A 15,136-nucleotide genomic window follows, 5' to 3' on the forward strand; every position below is an offset into this window, starting at 1 on the left:
TGCACTGACTAAATGGGCAGAGACTGATGGAGTTCAACGCTGGCTTCCATCTTGGCACATGGCTCTGTTGGGATGTACAGTACCTCACTGTACAGTTCATGGCCACTGACATAGGTGACTGGGTCGTTGGTTAGCATTGTTCTATGGTCTTGAGATGTATGTTGTATATCTCAATGTTAAGCTAAAGTGCTAAGTATCTTGCCTTTAACTTGCAATACCGTAGTTAACAATCACACTAGCAGTTTCCTGGCTACTGCTTCATAACTCTAACAATCAAGTGCATGATGCATTCCGCCATGCCATTCTAGTTAATTTAAGTGATAGACACAATGATCATGATAAAGAAATTTGACCTATTCTTTACAAGCCATCAAAATATATACCGCAAATAATTCACCAATTTATGGTGTAAAGTGTATGTAGTTTAAGGGAAAATACTTTCTGGATGATTTCAAATCCCATTCCATTGGTGCCCAGTTAATAAAGATACACCCTCAGGGACAGTGTTTAGCTGGATGGATTTGTGTATTGTCCTATACGAGCCATCTCCATCTTTGATTCTGACCCATATTACATAAGAGCCCATGGGATTGAGGAGGATGGAGGGGAGGATGGTGAAGATGGTCCACCGTTATGAAGGCTTGTGTTGCTCCACATGCAGAAATCTTGTTGTGTATACTGTGACACAAAGCATTAATGTCGTCATCAGGCAGTCTTTGTTCAATGGCTTGGAGGTAACAGCATTGCCAGTGGATGCTTTTCCCCATCCATTCCTCTGATACAGACTTGACCCTGAGATTTGTGCTGGAGAGTCATGTTTTAAACTTGACCCAACGCTGACCTGTACCAAAGCAAGCTTTATTACAGTGAACCTGTCACATCCACTTGTATACAAACTACTGCAATTCACTGGAGGGATGCTATATTCTTACTTTTTACTGGGTGGCCCTGGGTTTTGTGTTTTTTGGCGTCACTATGTATTACTGAAGCAGCTCTGAGAGACCATCATTCTTCTGCCCAGGAGATGACTGCTGCCTGGTGTCCATATTAGGACAGGCTCAGTCTCAGCAGGACTTCTTCTACTGCTGCTGTAATATAGATAAGAACAGCATGTCGTTGATACTAGCTTTAAAAGGCTTTGCAGATAAGGATTGGCGACCTAAATAATCATTTGTCCCTGCCCACCACTCTGAGATTAACGACCCTAGTACAAGTGTACTATCTTGTCCTTTGCTGTTACTTCATTTACTTCCTTTAGGAACTTCATGAGAAGTTACTTCATTTAGGATTCAACTTTCACTGTTTCATCAATCAATCAATCAATTTTATTTTATATAGCCCTTCTTACATCAGCTAATATCTCGAAGTGCTGTACAGAAACCCAGCCTAAAACCCCAAACAGCTAGTAATGCAGGTGTAGAAGCACGGTGGCTAGGAAAAACTCCCTAGAAAGGCGAAAACCTAGGAAGAAACCTAGAGAGGAACCAGGCTATGAGGGGTGGCCAGTCCTCTTCTGGCTGTGCCGGGTGGAGATTATAACAGAACCATGCCAAGATGTTCAAAAATGTTCATAAGTGACAAGCATGGTCAAATAATAATCAGGAATAAATCTCAGTTGGCTTTTCATAGCCGATCATTAAGAGTTTGAAAACAGCAGGTCTGGGACAGGTAGGGGTTCCATAACCGCAGGCAGAACAGTTTAAACTGGAATAGCAGCAAGGCCAGGCGGACTGGGGACAGCAAGGAGTCACCACGGCCGGTAGTCCCAACGTATGGTCCTAGGGCTCAGGTCTCTCAGTTGGCTTTTCATAGCCGATCATTAAGAGTTGAAAACAGCAGGTCTGGGACAGGTAGGGGTTTCGTAGCCGCAGGCAGAACAGTTGAAACTGGAATAGCAGCAAGGCCAGGCGGACTGGGGACAGCAAGGTGTCATCATGCCCGGTAGTCCTGACGTATGGTCCTAGGGCTCAGGTTCTCAGAGAGAAAGAGAGAACGAGAGAATTAGAGAGAGCATACTTAAATTCACACAGGACACTGGATAAGACAGGAGAAGTACTCCAGGTATAACCAACTAACCCCAGCCCCCCGACACATAAACTACTGCAGCATAAATACTGGAGGCTGAGACAGGAGCGGTCCGGAGACACTGTGGCCCCATCCGAAGAAACCCCCGGACAGGGCCAAACAGGAAGGATATAACCCCACCCACTCCGCCAAAGCACAGCCCCCGCACCACTAGAGGGATATCCCCAACCACCAACTTACAATCCTGAGACAAGGCCGAGTATAGCCCACAGAGGTCTCCACCACAGCACAAACCAAGGGGGGGGGCCAGCAAATCCATAGGTGGTGAACCTCCATTCCCCCCAGTTTAACCATAATATAATAATAATATAATATGCCATTTAGCAGACGCTTTTATCCAAAGCGACTTACAGTCATGCGTGCATACATTTTTGTGTATGGATGGTCCCGGGGATCGAACCCACTACCTTGGCATTACTGATCTTGGTTTTGCCTCTTTGAAGAGCTTTTGTCCAGCTATATTCAATGATCTCTTTTCTCTAACCACAGTTCGCTTATACTGCTTGTTTAGCATCAGAGCAATAGAATCACTGGCCCGATGGTAATCTTAGGGAGTCGACTTTGTCTAGCTAGCCACTAGCGTACTTCTCAACTGATCCAGCATCAGATTCCATGTTGCATCCCTACTGTGTAAACCCTATTATGAAAATAACAGTTTTGTGTTGGGTGGGCCTATTCTGTTAGCTTTGTTGGGATAAGATTGAACCAATTGTAATCTAACTGAACACATTGTTGGATTATCTCTCATGTGTCTGAACGTGTGGGTGGAGGGATACTAGTGAAATCAGTTTCACTTCCTGCCTTTGGGGAAATTGGGCTGTCTTGTTGCAGCTTGACTTTGCACTGCTGGCACCGCTAAGGGTAATTCAAATCCCCAGCCTGTGTCATCAGGGGGTACAAAATATTATTGCTTTTCCCAGATGTCTAAAGCGGTCATTTTGGATCTCGCACCAGAACTACAGGACATTAAACTGAAGCTCTGGTGGATAATGTTGAACCCCCATCGTCAACCAAACTGCAGGCATGCCGGGGCAGAGTGTGTAATACATGTAATTCCAAAATCCTTCAATCTGCTGCAAAAATATTTAGGTCTAGATTTACCCAGAGCCAATAGCATATCTTCCAAGTCAGTGGGCAACGCTATAGAGAGCTTGATCATCATCAGGAACAACAAGGGAGACTGTTGTGTGTTTGAATGGAAAGAAAACCCCAGCTGATCCCTCTGTCTTCAAGGACTGTTTGGAATACCCCATGATACCCACACTTCAAGTTGAGGGAGTTGACACTTTATATTCAGGTATAGTCAAGTTTACACTTCACAAAAATACATATTTAAAAAAAGTGTATTATAACAGTTCACAGTTAGTTTTATATGTAGGTTTATAAGAAGTACAGGGTACATGTTCACTGTTAACAAGTTAATTAAAAGGGATCAAGCCCATGTAGGAAAGAGCTGGTTCACTGTCTCCACCAGGTCTATGAGAGAGAATGATAGTGGTAGCGAGACAAACCGTTGGCGCCAAGTCTGCTAAGTGTCAACACAATCAGTAGCATCTCCCCCCTGAGGTTTCCCGCTCTTTTGTGTTCCAGTCTGAAGTCAAGGAATGGGACAGTGGGAAGAAGGAAGGTTGGGGTAGTAGTGGAGGAGCAGGCAGCTCAACGCTCAACGTTCCGCGTAATGGGAAGAGAGGTCCAAACCACAGGATAAAGCACTCAAAGCGCTGGTCTCTCCAGCCTGTTTCACGCTCGCCTGAGCAACTTGACAAGTACGAGTCAGGGGAAAGGGGGAAGGGGAGGGGGAGGACAAGGAGAGGAGGGGTGAGAACAACAGAGAGAGAGAGTCACTGTGGAGGCTTGATCACTCATGTTGTGTTTTGAGTGCCCGTTGGATGCGTGACTCCGTCTCTCTCTCTCTCTCTCTCTCTCTCTCTCTCTCTCTCTCTCTCTCTCTCTCTCTCTCTCTCTCTCGCTCTCTCTCTCTCGCTCTCTCTCTCTCTCATGCCCGTGCTTCATTGTTTTCCAAGGTTGGTCATCATATGCTTGTCTGTTCTCGGTCGGAGGATCATGAAAGAGTCTTGAATGTAAGTACTTCTTCATTTGTTCAGGTCCATCCTTGTGGGTTATTGGAGTTTGTTTAGTTAGTGGCAGATGCTGATGCACTAAGCTTGGTCACACATGGGGAGGTGTGTTTTGGGGGCTTGCTCCATTTACTTGGGCATGGGAGGCACCTGCATGTGGAAGTTGTTGTTATTCTGTCTGTGGCTTCCACTCTTCGGGTCTGACTTGGACTGGGATAGACTTCTGGAGCATGGTATTGAGATTTACTTCAAATTTATTCAGATTCAGTAAGACAAAGTAAATAAAAGTACAAATACTTTGAGGTAACTATATGCAAATGTGTGTCCAAAAACAACTTTTACATTTAACCTTTATTTAACTAGGCAAGTCAGTTAAGAACAAATTCTTATTTACAATGACGGCCTACACCGGCCAAACCCGGACGACGCTGGGCCAACTGTACGCCGTCCTATGGGACTCCCAATCACAGCCGGTTGTGATACAGCCTGGAATCGAACCAGGAGGTCTGTAGTGACACCTCAAGCACTGAGATGCAGTGCCTTAGACCGCTGCGCCACTCGGGAGCCCAAAGTGACTGATTGTACAGTATCCATTGGAGACCACAAATACCATAGATTCAATAATACATAAACCTATTACATTGCTGATTAATTTTGAAGTAAAATGATTGAGAACAGTATAACACATTCATCTCAATTAAACATTGGATGTCCTATTACAGTGGCTGAAATATGAGGCAATTGCTTTGCATGTTGAAACAAACATCCAAATCATGTTAGCTTTCATGCAGAGGACATTTTTCAGATGAAGTCTTGACTGACCACCAGTCTTGACTGACGTCCAATATAATGTCCCATCTTTGTGTCGTTGGAATAATGCTTTGGCCTATTTGTATGCTCACAGGCAGCAGCCAGAAGGACTCTAAAAAGGGCAAATACTCTTGGAGATGGTGACATAAGAAAAACAATCATATCTTGTGCCTTTTTCAAGAGATTTTCATGAGATTTGTCTTCAGAGGTTTGTCAGAATCAGGGTTTGTGTGAATACCACTTGAATGACTTGCTCACTGCTAAATTATATAACAATCTAATACAGGAATGTACAGGGTACATTAGAGGGCAGTACCTTTAACTGTGCTCAAGGACAACTGGTTTTCATTTTGCACATCTGCAGAACCATGTTGTCGTTACCTAATTAGAATTATCTCACCTGACAGGCTTTTTCTTAACAGCTGCAAATAAGCTGGGATAAATTTAGTCTTAAATTTTTTTGTAGTTGATAGGAAACATTTACATTACATTTAAGTAAAAAAAAAAATAAAAAAAAAAAATAAAGTCATTTAGCAGACAATCTTATCCAGAGAGACTTATAGGAGCAATTAGGGTTGAGTGCCTTGCTCAAGGGCACATCAACAGATTTTTCACCTATTCGACTCAGGGATTCAAACCAGAGATCTTTCGGTTACTGGCCCACCGTTCTTAACCCCTAGGCTACCTAACAACAAAGGAACACCCACACATACAATTCTGACCTAACTTCTGGTCTTTTTTGATAAATTATAGATTAAGGAAATATTTACCCATTTTGAATGTAATATTGTTTTTGTGCATCTCTGAGCGATGTACTATCAATTCCTGGGGTCATTTCATGTTTTCATGGGTATCTAAGCTATTGCCGTTCAAGCAGGCAGAAATACAGCCGGTATGACATAGCATTGCGATAAAGCCGCTCTCACTACACTGGAAGTTAATAGGAATATGACATTTAGTTCGCTAAAACATACATGTCAGATTTCAATACTGGCCCATGTCATAACTTGGGAGGTTGTCTTCTCTCAAATGAGCCTTTGATCATATTTTTGCGATATTCCTACCTTGAGAAATGTGTAATTTAACAGGGGGCCAACCACACTTCTCCTATTTGTCTGCCTCTTTAGTCCAGGGTGCATTGCATGGTGCCGTTGTGAATGTAGGTCTGCGAAGCACATCGATCTGCAGGTTGAACATTGTGAGATTGTAGACTCCTAAATTGACTCCAGTTTGTTTAGGCAATCTTACAGCTAACTAGCTACTCACATGCTGATATTGACTTTGGTATTATTGTGTGTAGCTATGTTTGCAGGCCAGCCCATAGAGAGAGTATTGCATTGTGGGTTTTGTAGTTGACAGATTTCCACGATTTTCACGTTGCTACCAACTGTATTATAAAGAAAAAATGTGTTAGTGTTATTTAACAGGAATTAATTATAGGAATTAGTGGTTTTGGGTGGAATTTTCCTTTTGGGCCGAAGCGCTTTCAAACCCCCAGGATACTGCATTCCTCAAGGCCTAATTGTAAATTCAACATTGAACTACAAATTAATCATAAATGTTACCGTGACCCTTTTCCACTGGGTTGTCATTATAAACTCAGCAAAAAAAGAAACGTCCCTTTCTCAGGACCCTGTCTTTCAAAGATAATTCGTAAAAATCCAAATAACTTCACAGATCTTCATTGTAAAGGGTTTAAACACTGTTTCCCCTGCTTGTTCAATGAACCATAAACAATTAATGAACATGCACCTGTGGAACGGTCGTTAAGACACTAACAGCTTACAGACGGTAGGCAATTAAGGTCACAGTTATGAAAACTTAGGACACTAAAGAGGCCTTTCTACTGACTCTGAAAAACACCAAAAGAAAGATGCCCAGGGTCCCTGCTCATCTGCGTGAACGTGCCTTATGCATGCTGCAAGGAGGCATGAGGACTGCAGATGTGACCAGGGCAATAAATTGCAATGTCCGTACTGTGAGACGCCTAAGACAGCACTACAGGGAGACAAGACGGACAGCTGATCAACCTCACAGTGGCAGACCACGTGTAACAACACCTGCTCAGGATCGGTACATCCAAACATCACACCTGCGGGACAGGTACAGGATGGCAACAACAACTGCCCGATTTACACCAGGAACGCACAATCCCTCCATCAGTGCTCAGACTGTCCACAATAGGCTGAGAGAGGCTGGACTGAGGGCTTGTAGGCCTGTTGTAAGGCAGGTCCTCATCAGACATCACCGGCAACAACATCGCCTATGGTCACAAACCCACCGTCGCTGGACCAGACAGGACTGGCAAAAAGTGCTCTTCACTGACGAGTCACAGTTTTGTCTCACCAGGGGTGATGGTCGGATTTGCGTTTATCGTCGAAGGAATGAACGTTACACCGAGGCCTGTACTCTGGAGCGGGATCGATTTGGAGGTGGAGGGTCCGTCATGGTCTGGGGCGATGTGTCACAGCATCATCGGACTGAGCTTGTTGTCATTGCAGTAAATCTCAACGCTGTGCGTTACAGGGAAGACATACTCCTTCCTCATGTGATACCCTTCCTGCAGGCTCATCCTGACATGACCCTCCAGCATGACAATGCCACCAGCCATACTGCTCGTTCTGTGCGTGATTTCCTGCAAGACAGGAATGACAGTGTTCTGCCATGGCCAGCTAAGAGCCCGGATCTCAATCCCATTAAGCACATCTGGGACCTGTTGGATCGGAGGATGAGGGCTAGGGCCATTGCCTCCAGAAATGTCCGGGAAGTTGCAGGTGACTTGGTGGAAGAGTGGGGTAACATCTCACAGCAAGAACTGGCAAATCTGGTGCAGTCCATAAGGAGGAGATGCACTGCAGTGCTTAATGCAGTTGGTGGCCACACCAGATACTGACTGTTACTTTTGACCCCACATTGTTCAGGGACACATTATTCCATTTATCTTAGTCACATGTCTGTGGAACTTGTTCAGTTTATGTCTCAGTTGTTGAATCTTGTTATGTTCATACAAATATTTACACATGTTAAGTTTGCTGAAAATAAACGCGAGAAGTGAGAAGACGTTTCTTTTTTTGTTGAGTTTATGTAGGATGCTTTTATAGAGTATGTCGATTCAGTGCAACTCAAGGACATTTGAAGTGAGTTTCAGTCAGGACGACTGATGAATAATCCACGCAGTGTACATACATTTAACCAAAAAGGCCCGTGACGGTGTGGTATATGGCCAATATACCGTGGCTAACGCAGAGTGCCTGGATACAGCCCTTATCCGTGGTATATTGGCCATATACCACAAACCCCTGAGGTGCCTTATTGCTATTATAAACTCGTTACCAATGTAATTAGAGCAGTAAAAATACATGTTTTGTCATACCCGTGGTATACGGTCTGATATACCACGGCTGTCAGCCAATCAGCTTTCAGGGCTCGAACCACCCAGTTTATAAACATCAATAATTCACATGCTTGGCATGTATACAGAGTGCACATCAGAATTGGTGGGTACGACCTAAGTTTTAATATTCATTGTTGGTTGTGTGTGTGTGTGGCTGCTCTCTACTTTTCACACGGTTCTGCCCTGGGTCCATTGTTACAGCATGGCAGATTGTGTCCTAACATAAATATTGGATGGCAGGATAAGTGTATTGGTGCAGGGGCCTGGTTCCTCCTTCCACCCCCTCATCTAAACATATAACACCATCAGCTAGTCCCAAGGGAGTGATAAGATACATTCTGAAATATTTCTTAACATTTCGAGGTCAAGAAGGTAATATTCTCTTGGGAAACCGATGAAAGGTAGGATAGCTGTCCGGAACGCTTTATTCACTTGTGAAAATATGTACTTTCTTATTCGGACTTCTCAGTTGACCTCAAGCTAATGTTTGTCCTCTGAGAGAAAATGTGAAATGGGACTGCTTGGGCTTAGACATACAGATGTAGGATCTTAATTTGATCGCTGTTTTGTTGCTGAGAATTTTCCTGCATTGCAGGAAATTCGAACTTGTAGTGTATTCAAGGTTTAAAAAGGCTTCTAAAGTTTGCAATTTCCACTTCAAAATGTCAAACTTGATTTGCCCTAATGAAAAATGTATCAACCCCTTCAATACATTTCCATTAATTATAATCTACATGATAATTCACATTTCCTGTTGCTGCAGGAATATTTTCATTCTCAAATTAAAATTATAAATAGCTTCAGTCTGCCCCTCTCTTCAGAAAATCCCTGATGCTAGTTGACATGCAGAGTTGAGGCAGTCGTGACAGGAGTGACAGTTCTGGACCTTAGGCATGGAACAGAGCTGTGGTTGGTCACACTGCTGAGACCGTTGACATAGAAACACAGAGAAAGTGATGCTGTTATACAAAGGCTTTGTCTTTGTATACTTGTCAAATAAACTCTATCAGCAAGTCAAGGCCATCCCCCAAACACTAAAAACAAAATGGAGAATGTATTCGTATTACTTTGGTGGGATCAGTTTCAGTTCAAACGACATGGTCTCATTCAAATGTAAAAATGGTGACATTTAACCTCTGTACCCAAGCTGACCTATTAGTTATATCAATGATCCAGATATTCCTTTACATAGACTGCTATATGTTGTTAGTCAAAGCCTTAAGGGAAGATACCACACTGGTTCACAGTGGTCAACAAGGCAAAGGCGAGTTCACATCAGCACAGTCCCTCTTTAGTCTAATTACTGTGGTCCGATTTTAATAAACCAACTCCTTGTTGCCATGGTAGAAACACCACCGTTTCCAAGCAAGGCCTTGGCATGGGCGACCAGCAGTGTCTCAGATCTATTCATGGCCAGCCAGTCTCCCAAATTCCTGCTGAAAATCTATCCTCTCCCCCTGCTGTGGCTTCCAGTGTCTGGCAGCCATTCTCTGGCTCCTCCACATCACACAGTTTCCCACTTCAGTCAAGAATGCTGGAGTTTTCAATAGAACTAAAAGTGGTTTGTTTGTGAGGGCCTTTTTCTTCTACACTGTGGGGTTACTGGACTGTGTGAAGGGTGGTTTGTGTTCCGCGTGACCAGACATGACACTGGAACGTACCTCTTAGCAAAGACAGGCTTGAGAAAACCAAGCGAAACCAATTTACTGTGGTGGATGGTGGATATTTAGTTATATTCTACCACCCGCACTTACTCATTAAAGTTTGACGGCTTGGGAAAGATGCAGTGGCCACCCTTTTCCAGGTCTATGCTGAGGACAGTAGCAGAGGACATACAGTAGTAGTATGTTTACCCCTGGGATGGTGTTGTGCAAACCTGTCTTCAGCTTCAATGTCATGGCTATTAAACCAGCTATGACCCTGCCACAAACAAAATGGTCAATGACTTTACCCTAAGGCTGGATTCATATCACTATCTAATGAAAGTGTTAGTGCAATGTCAGTCTTTGAGTGTACAGGGACATGATAGGAAGCTGCTGTGGAGGTTTGTTGACTATGACACGGTTGACACCTTCAATATAGAGCAGAAACAGCCTGAGAGAGATCTTATAGCAGAAACTGATAACTGCAAATGTATTTTGGCTTGAATGTCTTGAATTAGACCCAGGGCAAATAATTGACATCAGTCAGTACCAGTATTAGCCTAATCTGAGTATCTGAGTTGACTTACAAGGACCTAACGCCATCATGTAGGGTTATTGTATCTCAAGTGCACACTGTTGATTTGATCTGGTTGATGTTAGGCTTTGTGCCAACATGATTTTAGAAAATGTTGCATTGACAAAAGGCACTGATGGAGTTGTTGGCATTAACTGAATATTTGATTGGATGATGTTTTCAGTTAATGGCACTGCATTTATAAAACAGAGCATATTTTTTTTCAAGCTAGGCTAGATGATAGCCCAGCATAAATGATTTGATATTGAGATAAAAACTGCTGCATTGGACCTTTCAGACCTTTAACTGTTTAGGGTTAAAACGATTTCAGGTGAAAGAAACCCAATGTATGACTTCCCATTGAGATCCTTAAAACTTGTTGTTTAGTTTGGACCCTATTCGGAACTTTTAGAAGGTGAATGGAAAATTAAAGGGAGATTAGTCATTCAAGATTTTGATAGGATCCATGACTACAGCCTGGCCTAACGGTCGCTCATCACCATTTTAAATTAATCTGCCATAGCTAGCCCGTGTCCACTCATGTAAAATGCATGACTCTGACGAATGTTCCTACGCCTTCTTCTCTTAGCCCCATTATGCATTTATCTGCCGTCTCTCCCATCTCTCTGCCTTTGATACCTAAAGATGATACATCACTTTCGTATTAGCGAAGAGCGAAGTGAGATATTCCAGTTCTGAGCTAGCCGAGGGAATAGACCTCTTGCTCTTTGTTTTAAAGGAGAGATAAATCACATCTATCCCTAACGGGCTGTCACATTATACACTGCATTACTTCTAGCTCCACTGTTAGGGGAACAGCGACGTTAGAGTGACTGACTTATTCATGACTTATTCTTAAACGTGCATTTTTATACACCTGGATATTTTTAGTGTGATGTTGCTAGCGGGGGCGTATGGTATAGGTGGTAGCCCGTCTGGGAACAGAGTCTGCACCTTAAGCTCCCATTCGTCTTCATACACTTTGACTTATTATAAGTACGTGTTATAACTGTCTTATACGTTCAGATTGGCTGAACAAACCCCCAGTGCTCACTCCCCCACACTGGATATGAGTGAAGCACTCATTAGATATAATTTCTCTCTTTAATAATTTCATCTCTAATAACTTCAAGCGTCACAGCTTACATGGGCACTTGACAACTAGTGCCTACATACGATGCATGCTAAAAAGGATTAGCTGGCCGTCGTAATGGGTTTGGCACATCGCAGTTCCACTGTGATCCATGTCAGTTGGTCATAGTAAATAAATGTAACATATACAGTATTTATGTCTCTAGATTGAGGATGTAAAGGATTATAGCACATAACACCATCACAGGGTCCAAACCTTATTTCACTCAATATGTTAGGTCCTTGCCGGAGCCTAGCTGGTGTCAGTGATGGGTGGGTTGAGGGAGAGACCGGAGAGGACGTGTTTGACAGTTTGAGGCCTCTTTGTAATACTGTTCCCACTGTGAGCAAATGGTGATGCTGTGTGACATGCCAGTGTTGTGTGTGTGTGTGGGTGTGCGTGTACCCATATGTGTGTGTGTGAACTGGATTTCCCCTGTGTGACAGAGAACGACAGCTGAGTTCAGCGCAGAGGGAGGGACGTGTGTGTGTGTGTTTGGCAACACTTCCAGCATCACCGCAAACTGTTTTCACTGCACTACACTGTTCACCGCTGGATTAGACTCAGCATAAGGACATTTACTGAATCATTAGATAAAACCACACAATTCATGAGGATAAAGATATTGTTGTTCTCGTTCCATTCATCTCCTGTATCTCACTGGTTTGTGTCCCCTGGTAGAAAGGAGAATGCAGTCATCAGTGGTTATAGTCATTATTGGCCTCTTAATTTGTCCCTGAGCGGTCATTTCAATCAGTTTGTGTCCTATTATTGGTTATTGCCTAGCAACCACAGCCGACTCATAGAAAGTCCTTGAACAACATAACACAGCTAAAAGAGAATGTCTGGTCCTTTCAGCTGATAAATGTCCTTTCTCTCTGTGTCTCCTTGTACCACGCAGCCAGGCATACTTGTGGATCTTGGTGATTAGATCAAAAACATTTGGCCATCCCGGGAAGCAGTGTCTAGGTGCCAGTGTTGAGATACCAAATGCAAACACTGCCATATATATCACTACAAATAGTAAAAAACGCTCTTTAAAGGCCCATCTGAAGTCAGTTAAAGGGGCAAAGGTCACCAAGTGAAGAAACGTATTTGGGATTTGCCTGGAGGCCATGACACCTTAGAGCGTGATGCCCCCGAGCCAGACACATACTTTCATTAAAGTGCCCTCCTTTTTCTGTGAGTTCTTTGTCAACAAAGCCATGCAGAGAGCTCTAGATTTCCACTCAGCTTTATTAAACTACCACTAACATGAGTAGGAGCTCTACTGTCACACCATACCAGTTGATTGCAGGAGGGAGTCAAGATAGATGTGAGTGGTAAAGATGTTACGACTAGGGAGGAAGATAGAAGATGTTGATAAGAGGGGAGTGTGTGTGTGTGTGTGTTATCCATAACGCCAGTGCCCTCTAGATGATCTGGTTACAGCCCTGGTCAGGCTTATCCTTTTAATGGGCTCACTTAGAGAAAGGAGGCAATCTCCTGAACATTCCAAGCATTCCACCACGTTAAAACCAAGGCTCCCAAAACACGTCCTAGAAAGAAATGTAGAGAAACCCCAAATAACAGCTTGTGGTAATCATTTTTGTCCATTTCAACCACAATAATCGTCCACACCTGGATGAAAGAGCTGCCATTTCTACTTTGTACACTATGACTTTACAGACATTGTGTAGGTTGATGATATTACTTCCCTGTATCAATTCTATTGTAGTCCTTCAAGGAAGAAGAGAGAAAATAATAGAAGCACACCATCAATGAATACAACCCTTTTGATTGGAGGACGCAAGGAGCAACCTCGTTTAAAATGACCTTTTTGACTTGTATAAGAGTCTCTTGAACACTGAGGAGTCTGAAGAACACTTTGCTCTGCCTGTGTGCTGAGTGGCATGCATTGTGTTATTACAGTGAGCTGGGCGCTTTCCCGCCAGGCTCTGTGACTGGAGGTCTATTGTGGGCTTAATTAAAGAAAGAGTCTGTGCTGTGGGTATTCATGTGCTTTGTGAAGAGGCCTCTCCTCCTAACAGCACATCCCAAAGCAGCAGCAGCAGCAGCTCTCAAAAGGTTGCAAAGAGAGCAGGGCTTTTATTTGATTTTCTTTTTACTTTACTTCACAGGCACCCCTCTAAGGGAAATGGAGGATATCATCTTACTCTGGAGATGGACACTTCTTTACTGAGTCTATTCTGCTGTAGTGTTTTTCCCAAAGGTAGAGAAACCTCTCTCCTGCTCAAACCTGCTACATAGCCTTTGTCTTAAAACTTAATAATATATATATTTTTGCATTTATGCAGACCATACATCATGTTTCATCAAACGTGCTTAGCTGATATAAAAACATATTTTGGGATGATACAATAACTTTTCAGTTAAAAGCTCAACTCTTGTCTAAAACTAACCTCAGATGGAAATTGATTTTCTTGTCTTTCTAAGAAGTACATTTTTAAACTGTACCTTACTCATCCGGTTCAAACTCTAAAAATAAGAGCCAGAATCACTGCCACGATCAGGGTGCTTAACTAGCCAAGTGCCCTGATTCATTTCAATCAGCCAAGAACTTAAACTTAAACTCTTTCTGACTAATACAAGCATATTACATTCTTCTTCCAAATACGTTTGCTTTGAAAGGCACTGATTTTAGTGGAGGTGGCAGATTCGAGCGACATTAAGTGACTATGGAGGAATGTGGCCCAAGATAAGGTCAGCTCACTCTATGTCCCTCTGAGGACATCATCTACCCACAATCCCTTGAGTAAGAAAACAAGGAAGGATTACTGATCATCCTCGTTACAAAGTCTTATAAAGGCATAAGTCATGTTCACCAGGAGTGAAACTCTTCAGTGAGTCACTCAATATAAAGCGAGAGTTGAGGGAGAACCCTTTTTGGTTCCAGGGAGAACCCTTTTTGGTTCCATGTAGAAATCTTTTGGGTTCCATGTAGAACTCCTTTGGGTTCCATGTAGATCTCTTTTGGGTTCCATGTCAAACTATTTTGGGTTCCATGTAGAACTCTTTTGGGTTCTACACGTTTTGTAGAACGCCCTACTTGTCTCCAGAAGTAAATGACTGGGGCCAGAATCTATAATCTTCTTTCATTTGGGGAGAGAAAACAGCATGCTTCAATTAACTTTTGCAAGTGTGTGTGTGTGTGTGTGTGTGTGTGTGTGTGTGTGTGTGTGTGTGTTTGAGAGACAGAGAAAGATAGAAAGAAAAAGAGTGAGAGAGAGAAAGAGAGAGAGAGAGAGAGAGAAAGAGAGAGAAAGACAAAGAGAGCGCGAGAATGAGAGAGAGAGAGAGAAAGAGAGAGCGAGAGATACCAAGAGAGAGACGAAGAGCGACAGAGCTTTGCCAAGATTGCAAAGAGTGTGAAAATTATAAATGGGACAATACCAGGAAGGCGAGAAGATTATAAACCAG

This window comes from Coregonus lavaretus (genome assembly GCF_964263955.1).
Source record: "Coregonus lavaretus genome assembly, chromosome: 38".
Taxonomy (NCBI): Eukaryota; Metazoa; Chordata; class Actinopteri; order Salmoniformes; family Salmonidae; genus Coregonus; species Coregonus lavaretus.